This window comes from Phyllobates terribilis, unplaced genomic scaffold, assembly GCF_046119375.1.
Source record: "Phyllobates terribilis strain yellow unplaced genomic scaffold, ASM4611937v1 Scaffold_1__5_contigs__length_1240528914, whole genome shotgun sequence".
NCBI lineage: Eukaryota > Metazoa > Chordata > Amphibia > Anura > Dendrobatidae > Phyllobates > Phyllobates terribilis.
Window position 1 is genome coordinate 585,602,275 of NW_027362761.1, and position 24,527 is coordinate 585,626,801.

At 46.1% G+C, this 24,527-nt stretch overlaps 1 long non-coding RNA gene across 1 annotated transcript in view; it reads right to left on the reverse strand.

Moving 5' to 3' along the window:
* Positions 1-23,578, reverse strand: part of LOC141169440 (uncharacterized) — a 31,669-nt gene extending 8,091 nt beyond the window's left edge. The window contains exons 1-2 of the long non-coding RNA XR_012252295.1: positions 23,489-23,578; positions 22,806-22,935 (exon numbers count right to left, since the gene is read on the reverse strand). This is a non-coding gene — a long non-coding RNA (uncharacterized lncRNA). The remainder of the gene's footprint in view (positions 1-22,805; positions 22,936-23,488) is intronic.
* Between the last annotated feature and the right edge of the window lie 949 nt (positions 23,579-24,527).

Sequence of the window (24,527 nt, forward strand, 5' to 3'; positions counted from 1 at the left end):
AGTCTACAGGAAGTGACAGAGTACAAGTCCTCCCCTAGAGGCGGGGGAGCTGTATACAGAGTCTTATATATGTGTATAGTGTTACTGTGCTGCCTTATTTTGATGTCCAGCTGTACAATAGAGCTGTCATTACCTCCCCCATCCTCTAAAGATCATGAGATGACTCTGCTCATTCTGACCTAGTCTATACAGCAAAGCTGACACTTGAGCCTAGCAGGAAGCATCAGCTCACTGTGTACTCTAGTGGCCAGTGTGAGAACTGCAATATTTCCAATTTTCTTGCTTTTTTTTTTAATGTTATTTAATATGGGGTGAAATGTTACATTTACTGGGCCATTTTTTTTCAAAGCATACAAATCTTAATATTACCATGACTTTTAACCTTAAATCTTTCCTTCCATGCCAGAGACTAATGAAAGGAGACACCGTTCGTATTTGTAGAGCTGCCTTCACTATCAGGGCTGTGGACAATGTTTTATTTAATGTATTGTCAGGACACAATGGCTGACATTGCAATTCTACATTCATGGGGAGAACAATGGCTCCCGGCTTGTAATATATATTATGTTTCTTATGTTTCCTGCATGGACAATGAGGACGCGGAGCTCGGCTCATTCACTCAGTGACCGCGGCCAATCCTCCATGTTTGTATCGGTAAGTGATACTCTGCCCTGGTGATAATGTGTTTGATTAGCAAATGATATTTCATTCATCAAACTGAAATGTTTCCGGAAATGGATAAAACTGGCGGTGACATGGCAGGAGCGGAGTATTCTAGTACAGGTCTATACTCAGTGCTATTACACAGTGCGGTTTTCTAGTTTTCTTTAAATAAAGCACAATGAAGAGTTCTACAACTTTCTCATATATTTAATATTTCAATTCTTGCTGTCAGTGAAGGAGAACACTTGTTTCCAATCAGTTGTAGCAAACCCATACGTGCAGCTGCAATCAAAAGTATTCACCATCGCAAATCAAGTTTATTAGCAAAATTGATAAACTTTCTGCAGCTTGCAGTCTCTGGAGCGGCCGACACATTGGCCCGACTTGAACCCCATAGAAAATCTTTGGTGGAATTTGAAGGCCAAACTCTCAAAATATTAGTGAATTGCCAATGAGGAACAGGCTAAGATTCCTCAGGAATGTTGCCAGAAACTGTCATCATGTTTGTAGCAGGTCATAACAGCCAGAGTGGCAGCATGTCATAACAGCACAAGGGGCAGCAGGTCATAACAACCAGAGGGACAGCAGGTCATAACAGCCAGAGTTGCAGCAGGTCATAAAAACCAGTGGGACAGCAGGTCATAACAGCCAGAAAAGCAGCAGGTCATAACAGCCAGAGTGGCAGCATGTCATAACAGCCAGAGGGGCAGCAGGTCACAACAGCCAGAGGGGCAGCAGGTCACAACAGCCAGAGGGGCAGCAGGTCACAACAGCCAGAGGGGCAGCAGGTCACAACAGCCAGAGGGGCAGCAGGTCATAAAAACCAGTGGGACAGCAGGTCATAACAGCCAGAGTGGCAGCAGGTCATAACAGCCAGAGTGGCAGCATGTCATAACAGCCAGAGGGGCAGCAGGTCACAACAGCCAGAGGGGCAGCAGGTCACAACAGCCAGAGGGGCAGCAGGTCACAACAGCCAGTGGGGCAGCAGGTCACAACAGCCAGTGGGGCAGCAGGTCACAACAGCCAGAGTGGCAGCAGGTCATAACAGCCAGAGTGGCAGCAGGTCATAACTTCCAGAGGGGCAGCAGAACATAACAGCCAGAGGCGCTCTTAATACTATTGTCATGGAGAGGTGAATACTTCTGAGACTGCAGTAGTCAATAAAAGTGAGTTTGATGATGAATTAGGAGAAACCACTTGTTACATTAGTTGTGTTCAGCTATTTACATTGTTCTTGTTTTATTGATTTATTGCAAACAGCAGAAAGTTTGAATATTTTACTAATAAACCGAATTTACAGTGAGGGGTGAATCATTTTGATTGCAACTGTAGCTGAGAAGTGGATACAATGTATGCAGCGTATACAATGCTCTGTGAGCTAAACATCGGCCTCCAGACTGATACAGTGTAACAAACTTGCAGGGGCTGCCTAGACACATTTAAAGGCTTTATCCAGTGAAAGCAAATCATCATTGATCCGCAGAATAGATGATAACTTGTTGATCGGTGGGGTCCGACTGCTGGAACGGGAAACTTTTGTCCTTGTTAGAATGGAGCGCAGTGCGCATGTGCGATCTGCACTCAATTCATCCCCTATAGGGCTGCCCATCTTAATTTCAAGGGTATCTGCATTCTCAGGATCCAGATACTGTTTAATGGAATGGTGAACAGAGAGCCGCGAGCTCATGCCATCATATTGGGGGCGTCCCTGTTGGGGGCATCATACTGTGTTGGGGGCAAAGTTTGATACTGAGTTAGGGGCACTGGAGGCATCATACTGTGTTGTGAGCACCATGGAGGAATACTTCACCCCATCTTTTATTCAGGTCCGGGTGCTGTTAGGGTCTGCAATAATTTAGGGGGTCAGCTTTGAGGACTAAACTAATATAGTGCTCTGAATTGGGATCAGAATCAAAGTAGGAGGTGTAGACAATGGTCAATTTATTTAAGATTGTATGTGCGGAATTGATTCAGGGTCTTATTTCTTCAGGGAGTCGGATTTAGGGTCAACATTTGTTTAGGGGTCTTGTCTGAGGTCCACATTAATATAGTGGTCTGAATTAGTTCCCTGCCTGTGCGGCCAGATCATCACCTCCAGGACTCCTCATTTTTAATGACCTTGGTTGGAAGTTGGGGGTTGTTGTCCGGCTGCAGAATAAAATTTGGAGGCAATCAGACGCCTTCGTAATTGATGATGGATTTACCCTATCAGTGACCTCCATCATCACATCCTTGGAAAAACTAAGATGCAAAACAAGAAATTTTCCATAAAATCAGAGGCATGAACAGAAATCTACATAAGATGGATATTGTATAAGTTGGATAACTGTGGTCTTCCTGGCCTTACTAATTGATTTACAGAGGAGCGATGAGGTCCGGCACCCTCCGCAGCCCTCGTGGACACAGCAATAGATGGATAAAGCAGATATTTCCATGTCATTAATAAAGACCCAAGGAAAATTAACGGAGCCGCACGAATCAATGTAACCCAAGTCTTGTGAGAAACCTCAACATGGAGCTGATGGCGGAGCGTGTAAGGCTGGACCATACAAGTGTCCTTTTTCTGGAACTTTACATTCATCTGATTGAGACTTGGAGAAATCTGTCCTCTTGGTGCCAAAATGATCCAATTTTACAAGTCACAGAAATTTCTGCACACATTTTCAGGGGGTGACATCCCCTCGGCTTCATTCACACATTTTTGTGCCGGAAAGTCTGAACAGAAAAAGTTTCTGATTGTAGCAGATATATTATAAACTCTGCGTTACATTTGGAGATGGATTTCGTGCAGTAGTTCTGGAATATTTGCTTTCTTGCTCCGGCGCAGGATCTCGCTCGTCAGTGACGGCTTCTCCTGAGCCCCCTGGGACCCCAGCTGACAGGTGTCTCCACTCATTTACATATTGCATCAGGCATGGTAATTTGTTCCCTAATTGCTTGGGTTTATGAATTCACCGTGTCTATAACACTTATCTGAATCTCCAGGCACCAGGGAGACTCTGCAGAAGAACAAGTACTGGACAAAATTAGTAAAAAGGAGCAAATGGGACATTCAGGGCCATTCATTGTCACTTTGGTCCTCCAAATGCAAGATGCCGAGATGCTGTGACAACTATGGCTGCAGGGGACTGGGCTGAACAGCAGAAGTTGTCGGAATGACATCTTCCTCTCTGATATCACATCCTGCTCTGCAGCTATTGGCTGAGGTTGCACCTCACAGACTCCCTGCTCTGCAGCTATTGGCTGAGGTTGCACCTCACAGACTCCCTGCTCTGCAGCTATTGGCTGATGCTGCACCTCACAGACTTCCCTGCTCTGCAGCTATTGGATGAGCTTGCACCTCACAGACTCCCTGCTCTGCAGCTATTGGCTGAGGTTGCACCTCACAGACTTCCTGCTCTGCAGCTATTGGCTGAGGTTGCACCTCACAGACTTCCTGCTCTGCAGCTATTGGCTGAGGTTGTACCTCTCAGACTCCCTGCTCTGCAGCCATTGGCTGAAGTTGCACCTCACAGACTCCCTGCTCTACAGCTATTGGCTGAGGTTGTACCTCACAGACTCCCTGCTCTGCAGCTATTGGCTGAGGTTGTACCTCACAGACTCCCTGCTCTGCAGCCATTGGCTGAAGTTGCACCTCACAGACTTCCTGCTCTGCAGCTATTGGCTGAGGTTGCACCTCACAGACTCCCTTCTCTGCAGCCATTGCCTCACGTTGCACCTCACAGACTCCCTGCTCTGCAGCTATTGGCTGAGGTTGTACCTCACAGACTCCCTGCTCTGCAGCTATTGGCTGAGGTTGTACCTCACAGACTCCCTGCTCTGCAGCCATTGGCTGAAGTTGCACCTCACAGACTTCCTGCTCTGCAGCTATTGGCTGAGGTTGCACCTCACAGACTCCCTTCTCTGCAGTCATTGCCTCACGTTGCACCTCACAGACTCCCTGTTCTGCAGCTATTGGCTGAGGTTGCACTCCACAGATTCCCAGCTCTGCAGCTATTGGCTGAGGTTGCACCTCACAGACTCCCTGCTCTGCAGCTATTGGCTGAGGTTGCACCTCACAGACTCCCTGCTCTGCAGCCATTGCCTCACGTTGCACCTCACAGACTCCCTGCTCTGCAGCTATTGGATGAGGTTGTACCTCACAGACTCCCTGCTCTGCAGCTATTGGCTGATGCTGCACCTCACAGACTTCCCTGCTCTGCAGCTATTGGATGAGCTTGCACCTCACAGACTCCCTGCTCTGCAGCTATTGGCTGAGGTTGCACCTCACAGACTTCCTGCTCTGCAGCTATTGGCTGAGGTTGCACCTCACAGACTTCCTGCTCTGCAGCTATTGGCTGAGGTTGTACCTCTCAGACTCCCTGCTCTGCAGCCATTGGCTGAAGTTGCACCTCACAGACTCCCTGCTCTACAGCTATTGGCTGAGGTTGTACCTCACAGACTCCCTGCTCTGCAGCTATTGGCTGAGGTTGTACCTCACAGACTCCCTGCTCTGCAGCCATTGGCTGAGGTTGCACTCCACAGACTCCCAGCTCTGCAGCTATTGGCTGAGGTTGCACCTCACAGACTCCCTGCTCTGCAGCTATTGGCTGAGCTTGCACCTCAAAATCCCTGCTCTGCAGCTATTGGCTGAGGTTACACCTCACAGACTCTCTGCTCTGCAGCCATTGGCTGCGGTTGTACCTCAAGACTCCCTGCTCTGCAGCCATTGGCTGAGGTTGCACCTCACAGACTCCCTGTTCTGCAGCTATTGGCTGAGGTTGCACTCCACAGACTCCCAGCTCTGCAGCTATTGGCTGAGGTTGCACCTCACAGACTCCCTGCTCTGCAGCCATTGGCTGAGGTTGCACCTCACAGACTCCCTGCTCTGCAGCCATTGGCTGAGGTTGCACCTCACAGACTCCCTGCTCTGCAGCTATTGGCTGAGGTTGCACTCCACAGACTCCCTGCTCTGCAGCTATTGGCTGAGGTTGCACCTCACAGACTCCCTGCTCTGCAGCTATTGGATGAGGTTGCACCTCACAGACTCCCTGCTCTGCAGCTATTGGCTGAGGTTGCACCTCGCAGACTCCCCGCTCTGCAGCCATTGGCTGAGGTTGCACCTCACAGACTCCCTGCTCTGCAGCTATTGGCTGAGGTTGCACCTCACAGACTCCCTGCTCTGCAGCCATTGGCTGAGGTTGCACCCGGCAGACTCCCTGCTCTGCCACCATTGGCTGAGGTTGCACTCCACAGACTCCCTGCTCTGCCACCATTGGCTGAGGTTGCACTCCACAGACTCCCTGCTCTGCAGCTATTGGCTATGGTGGCGATGCTGATGGGCGTTATGACTAGTGGTCACTTTACTGCCAATCACAGTCGCCGGAGCTGGATTCGGGGAATGTGGACTACATCGGAGCTTTGTGCGTACATTTTTGGTAATAAATTGGTGAACGAAGGACAGTCTCTTCTTTTTATTTCTGTCTTTTTATGTTTTTCAGGTTTCCATTTCTGGACTACATTGGATTGGATGGATTACTGTGGACCTGAGTGGGATTTATTTTTATTTTTCCAACAAATTGGTGAACGAGGGCTAGTGTGGGGGAGTCTTTATTCAAATAAAGTATTTTTCTGTGTGTGTTTTTATTTTTTATTACCGGGTCAGTAATGGGGGTCCTGATAACGCCTCTCCATTACTAACCCCAGGGGACGGCTGCAGGCTGTTATTTTTAGGCTGGGAAGGGCCCAATAACCAGGGACGTTCCAAGCCTGATAAAATCCAAATTTTGGAAAAAAAAATGGCGCCATTTTCTGAGACCCGTAGCGTCTCCATTTTTCGGGATGCGGGCCAAGTGAGGACTTATTTTTTGTGCCAAGCTGATATTTAGTTTTATACCATTTTGGGGTTGATATGATGTTTTGATCGCCCGTTATTGCATTTTATTACAATGTTGCAGCGACCAAAAAATCATGTAATTCTGGCTTTTTGATTTTTTTCTCATTACGCCGTTTACAGATCATATTAATTCTTTTTATATATTGATAGAGCGATACCAAGCGTGTATTTTTGATTTTTTTTTTATTGTTTTATTTTGAATGGGGTGAAAGGGGGGCGATTTGAACTTTTATATCTTTTAAATATTTTTAAAAACTTTTTTATTTTAACTTTTCACTTTCTTCAATAGGCTCCATGGGAGACTAGAAGCTGCGCTCATCTGATCGCTTGTGCAGTCCATAGCAGGGCTTCAGCTTCGGCCACGGGGTGGCGCTCATAGCAGATAGGCAATGACAACCACAGGGGTCTCCTGCAGACCCCGGGCTGTCATGCCAACCCATCGGCGCCCCGTGATCATGTGACAGGGGTGCTGATAGGCGAGTCTTATGACACTTCCGGCACCTGCATGTTAAATGCCGCTGACAGAGATTGACAGCGGCATTTAACATGTTAACCGCCGAGGGTGGATCCCAATTCCACCTGCGGCTGTTAGGGGCACATGACAGCTGATCAGATCAGTGCCGGGAAAGATGCGGGCTCAGCGCCGGAGCCTGCATCAAAGAGGGGGAGGCAACCTACGACGTATAGATATATGGCGCCCCTGAGGGTTCGGTCACCACAGAGGTATTGCATCTCATCCAGAGGTGTGGTATCTCACTCTCAGGTAAGGAAGGAGTATGGCTCGGGACCCTAACACTACATCCACTACACCACATTTCCGGGGGACAGGGCGAGATTGCTCCTACGGGAGAGCACAGTCCCTGATCCCTGGCTGGAGTGGGGAGGAACCACTTAGAGAGGGGGAACTATGTAGTGGATGGGTGGAGGACGTAGATCCTGGAAGCACTTGTAGAAGGAGGTATAAGAGGGAGGAACCATCTTAGATCAGTGGTCAGTTCCAGTCAGACAGACTGAGGTGAAGACAGGGAGCAGGGGCTCTGTATGAGCTCTGCTCCAGAAGCGGGCCTAGTCAGGAGGCCTGAGCCTGGAAGGAGAAGAGAGGAGGGGAGCAGGAAGGCTCCAGGAACTGAAGGGACCCTAGGGGTACGGGCCGTGCAGCAAGCCACCCGTACGCCCGCCGCTACTAGAAAGTAGGGGGGTCAGGCCAGATAAAGGGAACCGGTCCCTTAACTAGCACGGAGCTACAAGGCCCAACTAGGAAACCGGAGGCTGCAGCACTTCAAGTACCGCAGGCCACAAGTCCACACCAGTACACTAAGAAGTAGCCACATAGGACCCTGGGGACGGAACACACGTCGCCCGCCAAGGCCTGAGGGTACCGGATAGAAGTGCCACTGGGTGTGAGGTGCAGGGAGAAGGCCAGAGAGAGGACACACAGAAGGGGGTCCTGATAAATACTCCGGAGTTACCTGAGGGTCGGCTGAACCCCCCACTGCGTGGGCCTTGCACTGGCGCCTGTATCTGGAACTGCTACAATTGTGAGTAAAAGACCTGAGACTGCATCATACAGACTCTGTGTTCATTACTGACTACCTGCACCATAACCACCATCATCCATACACGCTGCCCTGAAGCTCCACTCTTCCTGTGGGGAGTTACATCACCTTGCTGCGCATACCATCAGCTTCAGCGGACTGCTCCGCAGTGGCGGTTCCCAATAACCGCATTCCACAGGTGGCGTAGTCGGACTATATATAACAGACACACATAGACTACCCTGGTTTGACCGCCCTGGGTCACGGACCAGGTCACCGCCACGGTGAGTACAACCCCCAGCATTTACAGGCCCGGCTCCGGGTACCCCATGGCCCAGGGGGCGGGTCAGATACGTCATAGGTCGTAAAGGAGTTAAAATAAAGAAATTAAAGGATATAAATGTAAAAAAGGTGCAAATGAAAAAGAGGTGAGAAACACCTAAAGTTAGGAATAAAAAGGCAAATTTAGTACTGAATCGGGTAAAAATCAGTTTTGATTTGGCGCAGAATTCATTACCCTGCCTTTTTGAACAATTTGGTGCAAAAAAAAATCAACGAATGCCACACGAAAAAAGGAAAATGTGCATGAACATAGCCTCAAACTACCTGATTTTGTAATAAAAATCTTTATAATAGTATAAAAAAATGAATTTTTCAGGCAAGATTCTGTTCTGAGGAACCTTCTCCTGCCTTGTCATCAACACCATCCAGACAGTGGAATACACTTGTGCAAGTCTTAAATCTGTGTAAAAATATCTGTAAAGAAAACTCCAACTTTATAGGACGAAGGAGAAAACTTTTCATTTAGGTGCAAAAAAGAAGGAATTTGTTGCAAACTGTTATAATAAAATTTGGTTCCGACATACAGTGGAGAAAAAAAGTATTTAGTCGGCCACCAATTGTGCCAGTTCTCCCACTTACAAAGATGAGGTCGGCCTGTAATTGACATCATAGGTCGACCTCAACTATGAGAGACAAAATGAGAAAACAAATCCTGAAAATCACATTGTCTGATTTGGAAGAATTTTTTTTTCACATTTTGGTGGAAAATAAGTATTTGGTCAATTACAAAAGTTCATCTCAATACTTTGTTATATATCCTTTGTTGGCAATGACACAGGTCAAATGTTTTCTGTAAGTATTTACAAGGTTGGCACACACTGTTGCTGGTATGTTGGCCCATTCCTCCATGCAGATCTCCTCTAGAGTAGTGATGTTTTGGGGCTGTCGCTGGGCAACACGGACTTTCAACTCGCTGCCATGAGTCCTGTGTCTGCCTTGAGTCCTGTGTCTGCCAGCAGTAAAGCTTCCAGGGACCAGTCATGTGTGGGGGCTTCTCATCCATGGAGGGGGTCACTCACAATTTATCTAAGAGCACGGCCATGAATAAAAGAACCTCCTCCAAGAGCAACTTCTCCCATCATCCAGGACAATGTGGTGATGATGATTTTCCCCCATCAGACCAGGTCACAGGGCAAAAGTGATAACTAAGTGGCCCGGGGAACAAAACATTGACATTTTGGGTCCTCGGCCAGAAACGACCCAGATCTCATCCCATTGAGAACCTGTGGTCAATCCTCAAAAAGCGACAAAACCCAGAAATTGTAATAACTCTGATGAGACAAGAACGGGCGGCCATCAGTCAGAATCTGCCCAGAAGCCGATATCCAGCTGCCGGGGGAAGGGCAGAAGTCTGGAGAATAAGGGGCAGAAGTGCGGAGAACAAGGGGCAGGAGTGCGGAGAACAAGGGGCAGAAGTCCTGGAGAATAAAGGGGCAGAAGTCCTGGAGAATAAGGGGCAGAAGTCTGGAGAATAAGGGGCAGAAGTCCTGGAGAATAAAGGGGCAGAAGTCCTGGAGAATAAGGGGCAGGAGTCTGGAGAATAAGGGGCAGAAGTCTGGAGAATAAGGGGCAGAAGTGCGGAGAACAAGGGGCAGGAGTGCGGAGAACAAGGGGAAGAAGTCTGGAGAATAAGGGGCAGGAGTCTGGAGAATAAGGGGCAGAAGTCCTGGAGAATAAGGGGCAGGAGTATGGAGAATAAGGGGCAGGAGTCTGGAGAGTAAGGGGCAGAAGTCTGGAGAATAAGGGGCAGAAGTATGGAGAATAAGGGGCAGAAGTCTGGAGAATAAGGGGCAGAAGTCTGGAGAATAAGGGGCAGAAGTCTGGAGAATAAGGGGCAGAAGTCTGGAGAATAAGGGGCAGAAGTTTGGAGAATAAGGGGCAGAAGTCTGGAGAATAAGGGGCAGAAGTATGGAGAATAAGGGGCAGAAGTCTGGAGAATAAGGGGCAGAAGTCTGGAGAATAAGGGGCAGAAGTTTGGAGAATAAGGGGCAGAAGTCTGGAGAATAAGGGGCAGAAGTCTGGAGAATAAGGGGCAGAAGTCTGGAGAATAAGGGGCAGAAGTTTGGAGAATAAGGGGCAGAAGTCTGGAGAATAAGCGGCAGAAGCCTGGAGAATAAGGGGCAGAAGCCTGGAGAATAAGGGGCAGAAGTTTGGAAAAAAAGGGGCAGAAGTCTGGAGAATAAGGGGCAGAAGTCCTGGAGAATAAAGGGGCAGAAGTCTGGAGAATAAGGGGCAGAAGTCTGGAGAATAAAGGGGCAGAAGTTTGGAGAATAAGGGGCAGAAGTTTGGAGAATAAGGGGCAGAAGCCTGGAGAATAAGGGGCAGAAGTCTGGAGAATAAGAGGCAGAAGTCCTGGAGAATAAGGGGCAGAAGTCTGGAGAATAAGAGGCAGAAGTCCTGGAGAATAAGGGGCAGAAGCCTGGAGAATAAGGGGCAGAAGTCTGGAGAATAAGGGGCAGAAGTCTGGAGAATAAAGGGGCAGAAGTTTGGAGAATAAGGGGCAGAAGTTTGGAGAATAAGGGGCAGAAGCCTGGAGAATAAGGGGCAGAAGCCTGGAGAATAAGGGGCAGAAGTCTGGAGAATAAGGGGCAGAAGTCTGGAGAATAAGAGGCAGAAGTCTGGAGAATAAGGGGCAGAAGTCTGGAGAATAAGAGGCAGAAGTCTGGAGAATAAGGGGCAGAAGTCTGGAGAATAAGGGGCAGAAGTCTGGAGAATAAGAGGCAGAAGTCTGGAGAATAAGGGGCAGCGCTGGGAATATAGAGGCATCACAGAAACTTCATGGATTTGTCAATAAAAGTGTAAAAAGTTATGAAATGTTTCTAATTGTCGTAAGTAACCAGAGAAACATCCGACTAAAAGAGCGAAAAACACAAAAGTCGCAAAATGCGTAAACCATGTGTCAATCTCAAGACTTTCGATCATGATTGTATCGACAGGTAGATGGAGATTTTAGGTAAACCCATGGCCGTCACGTTGTGTAACCACAATGACATCAGATTTGCTACACGTCTAACCAGCAAAAAGTGATTGGAAAATATTTTTTTCGCACTGATATTCTGACAGATATTCTGACATGATCTGTGGTTTTACATAAGAGTCTACTGCATCACCCTGCAGGTTACGTACAAGCTCGGCTCTGCTTCATCAGTCATGGCTATGATTAGTAGGTGTTGTACAGATTTGCTTTACATCTTGTGCATTGGAGCAGCGACAACACTGATGAACATTCAGCAAATTAGATGGCTGCTATAAAGCATTGGCTGATGACATAAAGTAATAGCTGCTGGAATGCAGGAGACATATTTCATCAAGATCTGTTTATTTGCAGCTCCCCTATACTTCTACAAATCTGTCATCTTGTTTATACACCTCTGCACCTTTCACTCCCCAAACAAAATTCCTCAGGCCAACAAGCGCCCTCCAGTCCACTGAGGATGCAGAAAACAATAGATGTAGCAGAGCTGTGGAATCAGAAGCTCCATGTGCCCCGGCCATCAGGGCCAGTGGTGCCCTCCGCAGTGGTGGCATGTGATGTGCCCTATAGCCGCTGCACAGGTTACATTACACTTGTAGTACATCTGGGTAGATATGTGATTCCAGTCATGAGGTCGGTCTGGCCGCTACCTAACATGTCTCTCTGTGGAGTCCAGATTCCAGTCAGACCCATCGACTACGGCGTATTCCTGATGTTACGTATTCCTCGCACTTCACGGGAGGCAGATCTTTATTCTTTACCAGGAGCAGTAATTGCAATTGTCTCAGTCATGAAGCCATTGATTTCCATTTTATTTGAAATCCTTCATTATCCTTCAGTGGATAAGTGGTTACTACAGATCAAGATCGAAATCAACTATTCCTGCCATGCTCCATTACACTCTACTGCTCTCAATTTAGCACTACTGCACTCTACTCCCATCTACTGCACTCTACTGCTCTCTACTACACTCTACTGCCATCTGCTGCACTCTACTGCTCTCTACTACACTCTACTGCCATCTGCTGCACTCTACTGCCCTCTACTACACTCTACTGCCCTCTACTACACTCTACTGCCATCTACTGCCCTCTACTACACTCTACTGCACTCTACTACACTCTACTGCCCTCTACTACACTCTACTACACTCTACTGCTCTCTACTACACTCTACTGCCATCTGCTGCTCTCTACTACACTCTACTGCCATCTACTGCACTCTACTACACTCTACTGCCATCTGCTGCACTCTACTGCTCTCTACTACACTCTACTGCCATCTGCTGCACTCTACTGCTCTCTACTACACTCTACTGCCATCTGCTGCACTCTACTGCCATCTACTACACTCTACTGACATCTACTGCACTCTACTGCCATCTACTATATTCTACTGTCCTCTATTACACTCTACTGCCCTCTACTACACTCTACTGACATCTACTACACTCTACTGCCCTCTACTACACTCTACTGCCCTCTACTACACTCTACTGACATCTACTGCACTCTACTGCCCTCTACTACACTCTACTGCCCTCTACTACACTCTACTGCCATCTACTATATTCTACTGCCCTCTACTACACTCTAACATCTACTGCACTCTACTGCCCTCTACTACACTCTACTGACATCTACTACACTCTACTGCCCTCTACTACACTCTACTGCCATCTGCTACACTCTACTGCCATCTACTACACTCTACTGCCCTCTACTGCTCTCTACTACACTCTACTGCCATCTGCTGCACTCTACTACACTCTACTGCCCTCTACTACACTCTACTGCCCTCTACTACACTCTACTGCCATCTACTACACTCTACTGCCCTCTACTACACTCTACTGCCCTCTACTACACTATACTGCCATCTACTACACTCTACTGCCATCTACTATACTCTACTGCCTTCTACTACAATCTACTGCCATCTACTACACTCTACTGCCATCTACTACACTCTACTGCCCTCTACTACACTCTACTGCCATCTACTGCACTCTACTGCCATCTACTACACTCTACTGCCATCTACTATACTCTACTGCCCTCTACTACACTCTACTGCCCTCTACTACACTCTACTGCGCTCTACTACACTCTACTGCCCTCTACTGCACTCTACTGCCCTCTACTACACTCTACTGCCATCTACTGCACTCTACTGCCCTCTACTACACTCTACTGCCATCTGCTGCACTCTACTACACTCTACTGCCCTCTACTACCATCTACTGCACTCTACTGCCCTCTACTACACTCTACTGCCATCTACTACACTCTACTGCACTCTACTGCCCTCTACTACACTCTACTGCCATCGACTACACTCTACTGCCCTAGACTACACTCTACTGCCCTCTACGGCACTCTACTACACTCTACTGCCATCTACTGCACTCTACTGCTCTCTACTACACTCTATTGCCATCTTCTACACTCTACTACACTCTCCTGCCCTCTTCTACACTCTACTGCACTCTACTGCCCTCTACTACACTCTACTGCCCTCTACTACACTGTACTGCCATGTATTGCACTCTACTGCCCTCTAGTACACACTACTACCATCTACTACACTCTACTGCCATCTACTATACTCTACTGCCCTCTACTACACTCTACTGCCATCTACTACACTCTACTGCCATCTACTACACTCTACTGCCATCTACTACACTCTACTGCCATCTACTACACTCTACTGCACTCTACTACATTCTACTGCCCTCTACTACACTCTACTGCCATCTACTGCACTCTACTACACTCTACTGCCATCTACTGCACTCTACTGCCCTCTACTACACTCTACTGCCATCTGCTGCACTCTACTACACTCTACTGCCCTCTACTACACTCTACTGCCATCTACTGCACGTTACTGCCCTCTACTACTCTACTGCCATCTACTACACTCTACTGCACTCTACTACACTCTACTGCCCTCTACTACACTCTACTGCCATCTACTACACTCTACTGCACTCTACTACATTCTACTGCCCTCTACTACACTCTACTGCCATCTACTGCACTCTACTACACTCTACTGCCATCTACTGCACTCTACTGCCCTCTACTACACTCTACTGCCATCTGCTGCACTCTACTACACTCTACTGCCCTCTACTACACTCTACTGCCATCTACTGCACGTTACTGCCCTCTACTACTCTACTGCCATCTACTACACTCTACTGCACTCTACTACACTCTACTGCCCTCTACTACACTCTACTGCCATCTACTACACTCTACTGCACTCTACTACACTCTACTACCATCTACTGCACTCTACTACACTCTACTGCCATCTACTGCACTCTACTACACTCTACTGCCCTCTACTGCCATCTATTGCACTCTCCTGCCCTCTACTACACTCTATTGCCCTCTACTACACTCTACTGCCCTCTACTACACTCTACTGCCATCTATTGCACTCTACTACACTCTACTGCCCTCTACTATACTCTACTGCCATGTATTGCACTCTACTGCCCTCTAGTACACACTACTACCATCTACGACACTCTACTGCCCTCTACTGTACTCTACTGCCCTCTACTACACTCTACTGCCATCTACTACACTCTACTGCCCTCTACTACACTCTACTGCCCTCTACTACACTCTACTGCCATCTACTGCACTCTACTACACTCTACTGCCATCTACTGCACTCTACTGCCATCTGCTGCACTCTACTACACTCTACTGCTCTCTACTACACTCTACTGCCATCTACTGCACGTTACTGCCCTCTACTACACTCTACTGCCATCTACTACACTCTACTGCACTCTACTACACTCTACTGCACTCTACTACACTCTACTGCCCTCTACTACACTCTACTGCCATCTACTACACTCTACTACACTCTACTGCACTCTACTACCATCTACTGCACTCTATTACACTCTACTGCCATCTACTGCCCTCTTCTACACTCTACTGCCCTCTACTGCACTCTACTGCCATCTATTGCACTCTCCTGCACTCTACTACACTCTACTGCCCTCTACTACACTCTACTGCCCCCTACTACACTCTACTGCACTCTACTGCCCTCTACTACACTCTACTGCCATCTACTGCACTCTGCTGCCCTCTACTACACTCTACTGCCATCTACTGCACTTTACTGCACTCTACTATACTCTACTGCCCTCTACTACACTCTACTGCCCTCTACTACAGTCTACTGTCCTCTACTACACTCTACTGCCCTCTACTACAGTCATGGCCAAAAGTTTGAATGAGTTAATGCAGCAAGTCAATATTTGCAGTGTTGCCCCTTCTTCTTCAAGACCTCTGTAATTCTCCCTGGCATGCTCTCAATCAACTTTTGGACCAAATCCTTACTGATAGCAGTCCATTCTTGCATAATCAATGCTTGCATTTTGCCAGAATTTGTTGGTTTTTGTTTGTCCACCCGTGTCTTGATGATTGACCACAAGTTCTCAATGGGAAGATCTGGGGAGTTTCCAGGCCATGGACCCAAAATCTCTATGTTTTGTTCCATGAGCCATTTAGTTATCACCTTTGCTTTATGGCAAGGTGCTCCATCATGCTGGAAAAGGCATTGTTGGGCGCCAAACTGCTCTTGGATGGTTGGGAGAAGTTGCTCTTGGAGGACATTCTGGTACCATTCTTTATTCATGGTTGTGTTTTTAGGCAAGACTGTGAGTGAGCCGATTCCCTTGGCTGAGAAGCAACCCCACACATGAATGGTTTCAGGATGCTTTACAGTTGGCATGAGACAAGACTGGTGGTAGCGCTCACCTCTTCTTCTCCGAATAAGCTGTTTTCCAGATGTCCCAAACAATCGAAAAGGGGATTCATCAGAGAAAATGACTTTGCCCCAGTCCTCAGCAGTCCACTCCCTGTACCTTTTGCAGAATATCAGTCGGTCCCTGATGTTTTTTCTGGAGAGAAGTGGCTTCTTTGCTGCCCTCCTTGAAACCAGCCCTTGCTCAAAGAGTCTCCGCCTCACAGTGCGTGCAGAAGCACTCACACCAGCCTGTTGCCATTCCTGAGCAAGCTCGGCACTGCTGGTAGTCCGATCCCGCAGCTGAAACAGTTTTAAGATACGGTCCTGGCGCTTGCTGGTCTTTCTTGGACGCCCTGGAGCCTTTTTGACAACAATGGAAGCTCTCTCCTTGAAGTTCTTGATGATGCGATAGATTGTTGACTGAGGTGCAATCTTTGTAGCTGCGATACTCTTCCCTGTTAGGCCATTTTTGTGCAGTGCAATGATGGCTGCACATGTTTCTTTAGAGATAACCATGGTTAACTGAAGAGAAACAATGATACCAAGAACCAGCCTCCTTTTAAAGTGTCCAGTGATGTCATTCTTACTTAATCATGACTGATTGATCGCCAGCCCTGTCCTCATCAACACCCACACCTGTGTTAATGGATCAATCACTAAAACGATGTTAGCTGCTCCTTTTAAGGCAGGACTGCAATGATGTTGAAATGTGTTTTGGGGGTTAAAGTTCATTTTCTGGGCAAATATTGACTTTGCAAGTACAGTAATTGCTGTTAAGCTGATCACTCTTTGACATTCAGGAGTATATGCAAATTGCCATTACAAAAAATGAAGCAGTAAACTTTGGAAAAATTACTATTTGTCTCATTCTCAATACTTTTGGCCATGACTGTACACTCTACTGCCATCTACTGCACTCTACTACACTCTACTGCCCTCTACTACACTCTACTGCCATCTACTGCACTCTACTGCACTCTACTACACTCTACTGCCCTCTACTACACTCTACTGCCATCTACTGCACTCTACTGCCATCTACTGCCCTCTACTACACTCTACTGACATCTACTGCACTCTACTGCCCTCTACTACACTCTACTGCCATCTACTACACTCTACTGCCATTTACTACACTCTACTGCCATCTACTACACTCTTCTGCACTCTACTGCCCTCTACTACACTCTACTGCCATCTACTGCACTCTACTGCCCTCTACTACACTCTACTACCCTCTACTACACTCTACTGCCCTCTACTACACTCTACTGCCCTCTACTACACTCTACTGACATCTACTACACTCTACTGCCATCTTCTATATTCTACTGCCCTCTATTACACTCTTCTGCCCTCTACTACACTTTACTGACATCTACTATACTCTACTGCCCTCTACTACACTCTACTGCCATCTACTATAATCTACTGCCCTCTATTACACTCTACTGCCCTCTACTACACTCTACTGACATCTACTACACTCTACTGACATCTACTACGCTCTACTGCCCTCTACTACACTCTACTGACATCTACTGCACTCCACTGCCCTCTACTACACTCTACTGCCATCGACTGCACTCTACTGCCATCTACTACACTCTACTACACTCTACTGACATCTACTGCACTCTACTGCCATCTACTATATTCTACTGTCCTCTATTACACTCTACTGCCCTCTACTACACTCTACTGACATCTACTACACTCTACTGCCCTCTACTACACTCTACTGCCCTCTACTACACTCTACTGACATCTACTGCACTCTACTGCCCTCTACTACACTCTACTGCCCTCTACTACACTCTACTGCCATCTACTATATTCTACTGCCCTCTACTACACTCTACTAACATCTACTGCACTCTACTGCCCTCTACTACATTCTACTGCCCTCTACTACACTCTACTGCCATCTACTATATTTTACTACACTCTACTGTCCTCTATTATACTCTACTGACATCTACTACACTCTACTGCCCTCTACTACACTCTACTGCCATCTACTACACTCTACTGACATCTACTACACTCTTCTGACATCTACTATATTCTACTGCCCTCTATTACACTCTACTGCCCTCTACTACACTCTACTGCCCTCTTGCCCTCTACTACACTCTACTGCCCTCTACTACACTCTACTGACATCTACTACACTCTACCGCCCTCTACAAAACTCTACTGCCCTCTACTATACTGCCCTCTACTATATTCTACTACCCTCTTCTACACTCTACTGCCCTCTACTGACATCTACTCTTATGACATCTGCTACACTCTACTGACATCTACTACACTCTACTGATATCTGCTACACTCTACTGCCCTCTACTACACTCTACTGACATCTACTACACTCTACTGACATCTACTACATTCTACTGCCCTCTACTACACTTTACTGCCGTTTACTACACTCTACCGTCCTCTAAAAAACTCTACTGCCCTCTACAAAACTCTACTGCCCTCTACTACACTCTACTGACATCTACTACACTCTACTGATATCTGCTACACTCTACTGCCCTCTACTACACTCTACTGACATCTACTACACTCTACTGACATCTACTACATTCTGCTGCCCTCTACTACACTTTACTGCCGTTTACTACACTCTACCGTCCTCTAAAAAACTCTACTGCCCTCTACAAAACTCTACTGCCCTCTACTACACTCTACTGCCCTTTACTACACTCTACTGACATCTACTAAACTCTACTGACATCTACTACACTCTACTGCCATCTACTACACTCTACTACCCTCTATTATTATTATTATTATTATTATTATTATTAATTTATATAGCGCCATTGATGCCATAGCGCTGTACATAAGGGATTACATACAAAATAAGAATATCACTACAGTAAACAAACTAACAATGATAGACTGGTACGGAGGGAAGAGGACCCTGCCCTTGCGGGCTTACATTCAACGGGAATGGGGAGGAGACAGTAGGTTGGGGGGGTTGCAGTAGTAGTCTAGACATCTACTACACTCTACTGCCCTCTACTACACTCTACTGTCATCTACTACACTCTATTGCTATCTACTACACTGTACTGCCCTCAACTATACTCTACTGCCTTCTACTACACTCTACTGACATATACTACAATCTACTGACATCTACTACACTCTACTGACATCTACTACACTCTTCTGCCCTCTACTACAATATACTGCTTTTTACTACACGCTACAGGCATCTAGTACACTCTATTGCCCTATACTAAACTCTACTTCCCTCTACTACACTCTACTGCCCTCTACTATACTCTACTACACTCTACTGCCATCTACTACACTCTACTGCCATCTACTACACTTTACTGCCCTCTACTACACTCTACTACAATCTACTGACATCTACTACACTCTACTGACATCTACTACTCTCTACTGACATCTACTACACTCTACTGCCCTCTACTATACTCTACTGCCCTCTACTACACTCTACTGCCATCTACTACACTCTACTGCCATCTACTACACTCTACTGCCCTCTACTACACTTTACTGCCATCTACTACACTCTACTGACATCTACTACTCTCTACTGTCATCTACTACACTCTACTGCCCTCTACTATACTCTACTGCCTTGTAGTACACTCTACTGCAGTCTACGACACGCTAATGCATTCTACTACACTCTACTGCATTCTACTACACTCTACTGCCATCTACTATACTCTACTGCCATCGACTATGCTCTAATGCCATGTAGTACACTCTACTGCCATCTACTACACTCTGCTAACATCTACTACACTCTACTGCCCTCTACTACAATCTACTGCCCTCCACTACAATCTACTGCCCTCTACTACACTCTACTGCCCTCTACGACACTCTACTGCCCTTTACTACACTCTACTGCCCTCTACTCACATCTACTACACTCTACTGCCCTCTACTACACTCTACTGCCATCTACTACACCCTACTGACATCTACTACACTCTACCCTCTACTACACTCTACTGCCCTCTACTACACTCTATTTCCCTCTACTACACTCTACTGACATCTACTACACTCTACTGACATCTACTACACTCTACTGACATCTACTACACTCTACTGCCCTCTACTACATTCCACTGCATTCTACTACACTCTGCTGCATTCTTCTACACTCTACTACCATCTACTTCACTCTATTGCTATATACTACAGTCTACTGCCATCTATTGCACTCTACTGCTATCCACTTCCACACTCTAATACTATCGAGTACACTCTACTATACTCTTCAACACAACTCTGCTCTCTACTATTACACTATTCTCTACTTTAGGCTATGTTTCCACATGTTGTGTTTTTTTTACATCATAAATTTTCAGCCAAACTGATTTCTGGCAGGAAATCAGCTGCATCAAAAACGCTGGTTTTGCTGCGTGTTTTCAGTTTTTTTTTCACTGTCCTTCTGTCTCTATTTATGCATGTACATAAAATTCTGTGAAAAAAATAACCCCATTCTATTTTGGCATCAAAAATGCTGAAAAAAATTTTCCTGCGTTTTTTTGTTTTTTTTCAGCGTTTTTTTTCACCACCCATTACTTCCTATGGGTGAAAAAATGCTAAAAAAAACACTGAAAGAAGTGACATGCTCTATTTTCCAAAAAACCCAACCAAGGCACAAAATACGCAGCGAAAAAAAAAAAAAAACAAGATGTGTGAACAGAGAATTCTGGTTTCTCATAACTTTGCTGGTACTGCAAAAAGCAGCTGAAAAGTTGCATAAAAATCTGCAGTAAAATGCGCTGAAAAAACCAACGTGTGTGAACATAGCCTGACTCTTCTCTACTGCTATTTACTACACTATTCCCCTACTACTCCTTCAATCTACTACACCAATTTTCTCTCGACTTCTCTTCACTACTCTCTTCTGCAGTCTGCTACACTCTAATCATACAGACTAGTTGGATCTTTTCTAAAGAATAGCTTTTTAACGTTTACTTTTGGTCAATTTAAAAATGTAATGGGATATTTTATCCTGAGCTGCAGGGAAACCAATGATAACATTTTTGTGGGCATCTTTCTAACAAAGAGGGATCCAAAACTCAAAGAGGTCAAAAATTCTCATTATTAAACCTTCATTCATTTTATGTCCAAATTCAGATATAACCTGGCATAACTCCCCTCATCTGTGACCTGCGATTCATTGTACCAGTAAGTGGTACAAATATGAGAAACTATGGGAGAAACTTAACACTAATGAGGCCTCCAAACGTTAATGGACCAGTGATTTTGCCCTTTAGTCCCATATTTATGTGTGTCAGGTCCTGGGATCCATTTCATAGGATACATCAGTAAACATGATTGACACGGCCATACGTAAAGCTTCCTTGCTCACTTTTGATGTTAAATGTGCCTTTTTAGATGTAATTTCTCACCTGTGACAATTCCATTCATCTCAGAGTGACAGGCGCTGAATACCTGCTGACAGGTCTCAGACAGTCAGGGCTTTGTGCAAAGGGCAGGAGGATGTCCTACATAGGCTCTCCAGCTGTTACACCACCAGAAATGATGGGTGTTGTAGGTCACAACCGCAAAAAGCATTGTACGAGTGTGTAGGGTTTACTACAACATTTGAAATCTACCTAAAGGGATTGGCGTAGATATTGGTAGATATGTCAGTAATATTGCCCGCAACCTCCACCAATTTCAAGAGTAAAGTGGCTGATGCTTCTTTTATTCTTTTCAATCCGCAGATCCATAAGGGACCCACCTGACGCTGAGGTAGCCCAAAGCAGATCTGTAACCAGCTTTTCCATTGTAGACTGCGTACATTATTATATAAACCTCTGAGACCTGATGCAGCTGGTGTGCTTACTATCCACCCATCTAGACTGATTAATAGTGTAGCTCCTCACTACTTTTGCTGAATCTCAGCCCACCTAGCCTGACTTATTCACACATCTAGCCGGATTGACAGCTCTTCAGTGTCCCTCCTACCTGTTTTTTTGCTGGATTTTCTCCTATGCAGTCTGATTGACAGTTTCTCAGTGTCCCTCCTCCCTGCTGCTGCTAAATCTCTATTCATCTAGCCCAATTGACAGCTCCTCAGTGTCCCCCTTCCCAGTTTTTTTCTAAATCTTCTCTTATGTTGTCCAATTGACTGCTCTTTAGTGTCTCCCCTCCCTGTTTTTTGCTGGATCTTCTCCTATGTAGTCTGATTAACAGCTTCTCAGTGTCCCTCCTCCCTACTGCTGCTAAATCTCTATTCATCAAGCCCAATTGCCAGCTCTTCAGTGTCCCTCCTCCGTTTTTTGCTGGATTTAGCCCAATTGACCAATTAACAGCTCCTCAATGTCCCCTTCCCAGTTTTTTGCTGTATCTTCTCTTATGTAGTCCAATTGACTGCTCCTCAGTGTCCCCCTCCCTGTTTTTTGCTGGATCTTCTCTTATGTATTCTGATTGACAGCTTCTCAGTGTCCCTTCTCCCTGCTGCTGCAAAATCTCTATTCATCTAGCCTAATTGACAGCTTTTCAGTGTCCCTCCCCCTTGTTTTTTGCTGGATCTTCTCTTATGTAGTCTGATTGACAGCTTCTCAGTGTCCCTTCTCACTGCTGCTGCTAAATCTCTACTCACCTAGCCCAACTGGCAATCCTCAGTGTCCCTCCATTCTGTTTTATGCTGAATCTTCTAAGTAGTCTGATTCACAGCTCTTCAGTGTGTCCACTCTTTGCTGCTGTTGAGATCTCACACCGCTCAGAACAAGCTGCAGATAAGATGAACAGGTTAGAGAATATTGAATAGCTGACAATCAGGCTGGGTTAGTCAGACTGTATACTCTTGGACTAACGAGCTCTCTCATTCTTTATCTCAACACATGTAAAATGTTAATATTAATATTAGGGTTATACAGTCAATCTGACATGGATTTTCACAGTAAGTACACCAGCCTCATCAGATCCATGAGATTTGTGTAATAAATTGTGATATTTGTATTGTTTATCCTGTTCAGTTACATACTATAAAAGATACACAACATATAAGTGTCCGTTCCTCACGTGTGAATATGTGGAGCCCCCTCATACCCTTTTATCTTACAGGTTAAAACTTAGGGCTGATTCTGCAGATGGAAGGATCAATACAATAAGAGTAACGCAATCTGCGCTCATCCTCATCGCTGACAGCACAATGTGACACACGCTCTATTACCCCGCGAGTCGTGACAGCCGGGAGAGGAGCATTTACATAAATGTGCAGTTTAGGTGGTTTAATGCAGTGAATACTTTCGCTGTCAGTGATGTCAGTCTATAGGTTGTTACCTGCGGAGGTGAAGATGTCATCCTGACGCTCACACTGCACAAAGGAAGAAAAACTAATGGAGCTTGAAAGTTTCCCTCTGGCTCAAGGACAGACCCTGAGGGAGGACGGTGGAACTGTGTTTGTTGTTCATGTATCATTGTGTTTATTTTCTCTCTTATGTGTTGTGCGTTGTGTGTGCATTGTTGTCTGGTGAAATCCTTTGCATTTTAAAAAATTTCCATTGCGAGTGTTTGGGGTTGTGGAAACCTCATTTACGTGCAAGATTTGCAAATTGTTTTGTAGAGTTTTGTTGGAAATCTGAACTATAATGAAATTCTACATATTGCTAAATAAAAATGAAAACACACAGATATACAGTATCAGATGTAGGAAACTGGAGGGTCTAATCCAGGGGTCTCAAACACCTGAGCTACTGGCTGCATGCGGCCCCTGATGACAACAGGGCACGAGAGCTCCCGAGACCAGGGGCGTAATATTCTCAATCCGATCCAGGTAGGAAAGGGGGTCCACCGACACCAGAGCTTTCTTCAGCTGAATGTGCATTCTCAGACGCACATTCAATTTAAAAGTATTGAGGTGCAGGGAGCCGCCAGCTCTCTGCACCACAATACCTATACCTACCACCGACCTCTCTGAGAATGGCAGCTGATGACGGCGTGCTTGGCATGGGTGGTGCATGAATTCCCTTCTATGCACCACCACGCTCCCCTGCCCCGGGTGTGGAGGTGGAAGAGGAGGCTGCTCGCTGTGGGAGCAGGTACAGAAAAATAGAATTTTTTTTCTCGTTATGTGTATGTGAAGAGCGGCAGGATGGAGGACATTATTACAGGATGGAGACATTATTACAGGATGGGGGACATTAGGAAAGGATGGGGACATTATTATAGGACAGTGGACAATATTACAAGATGGGAGAAATTATTACAAGATGGGGGCCAGAACAGAGAACATTGGTACAGAATGGCGGACATTAGTACAGGATGGGGGCCAGGATGGAGGACATTATTACATGATGGGGGATATTATAACAGGGTGGTG